Genomic DNA, 1,726 nt, shown 5'->3' with positions numbered 1-1,726 from the left:
CGGGCGCTACAAAGTTCGAGCCAAACCTGCCCTGGCCTAATTGCACCCGTATTTCTGTCTTCCTTCAATCGGGTGCATACAAAGTTTGGCCTGGGCCAAGATTGACGGTTTAGTAACATTCCAGTTGTCTTTCTTGAAACTATCCATGCCCAACCTGGCCTAGATTTGAACCTCGACTGCTAGCAGTTTCTTTGCTGCTATAAGTATATTTCAAACCAAAATGTTCTAATCAGTGAGTTCAATTTTTTTTTTTTTCTTTTTTGTTCAACAGGTCCATTAGAGTCATAAAAGGGACCCATGAAGGGATTCGAATGGAGCACAAGAGCCACAACCTTGTATGAAAGCAAGAAAGATATTAATAGTTCTCTGACTTAAATGCCGTCAAGGGCGCTTCCCTAAAGAAAGGGAGAAGTACCAACAACTGAGATGTTTATTCATGCAATGATAGATAAGAGATGCTGTAACTAGTTATTTTTCATTTGGAATGAAGAACGCTAACTCTGAGACAGCGTAAGGAGTAGGATTAGTTATTAGTATTCTTATCCTCTTTTTTATTTTAAGAAAAATGATTTTTGTGGAGGAGTGTAGGAGATGCGCCCAGACACATGGGGGTGAAATCACCACCCCACCCCCATGAAATGCAATAATGACCCCCTGCTTGATGCTTTCGCAAGCTCTCTCATTGACTGCCGCCCAAGTGTAGGAGCCACAATCCCCCCACAGAAAACACGTCCCCTTCTTTTTATTTGGATTGAATTATGGTTCCTGTAGTTGGTGAATGGTGTGACCTCTGATAATAATATTAAAAAAAAATGGTGAATGGTGTGATAAATTCCCTTTCGCTTATCTAGGCAAAGTAATCTAAGCTCTTATGACGGTTCATATATTCTTACGGGGCCAAAATTTTATGGAATAATGAGTTACCCTGAGGTCTGAGAGGTCCATGAGAGCGTCTGATTACGTGTTGCCTAACGTGAACCGTATCCGTTCTTACCAGGATACGGAGGGATGGGTGAATAAACTAGCCCTCCAATCATAAGGAGAGAAGAGAAGCGCCTACATGGGTGACAATACCAATATCCACTAATCGTTATTTTCAGATACGGTTACCGCTTGACATCTCTTCTGATTTGTCAATACGAGAAGCAAATTGTTGTGTGGATAAATCAATATCTCAACATGAGCTACAGCGTTTAAGCCGTGCGTGTTGAACCAGCTCTTTGTTGGTCACATATGAGACCATTCAAGCTAGTGTAGGAATTAGTGCTGGAAATTGACCCGAAAGGCAATGATAATTGTCTAGGGCATTTAGGCAGGTTGCTGTTCAAGTTAGTTAAGTTATTTCATTGTAATTCGACCTAACAAGAACGGAATCATGCTATGCAGGATTTGAACCTACGACGTCGGGTTTTGGAGACCCACGTTCTACCGTACTGAACTAATAGCGCTTTCTTCCTCCTTTGCTTCTGAGGTGTCGGTTTCCACCAAAAGGCTTTGAGCAACCTCTGCCTAGCCATACGGGCTTTCTCCACAAAGTGGCGGAATTCATATACGGCCCACTGTTGCTGCTAGGCTTCATCAAACAGAGAATCCCGGGGGACCTCTTCCCCCTCGGGAGCCCAATAGGGTCGGTTCAAATTATAATATATTTGAAATAGTCTATTGACAAGATGATTCAAACCGAAGTTGCTATTTTCACTCTTGTTTTGGCATGTTTTGCGTGTTT

At 42.3% G+C, this 1,726-nt stretch overlaps 1 non-coding gene across 1 annotated transcript; it reads right to left on the bottom strand.

Annotated features, from left to right (window-relative positions):
* Positions 1 to 1,374: 1,374 nt before the first annotated feature.
* TRNAW-CCA lies at positions 1,375 to 1,448 on the bottom strand. The gene has a single exon. It is a non-coding gene; the product is annotated as a tRNA-Trp (tRNA).
* Between the last annotated feature and the right edge of the window lie 278 nt (positions 1,449 to 1,726).

The sequence above is a fragment of the Macadamia integrifolia genome, chromosome 6, assembly GCF_013358625.1.
Source record: "Macadamia integrifolia cultivar HAES 741 chromosome 6, SCU_Mint_v3, whole genome shotgun sequence".
Classification (NCBI taxonomy): Eukaryota; Viridiplantae; Streptophyta; class Magnoliopsida; order Proteales; family Proteaceae; genus Macadamia; species Macadamia integrifolia.
Note: the sequence above shows the minus strand (reverse complement) of the source record. Positions and strands in the feature narration are given on the sequence as shown.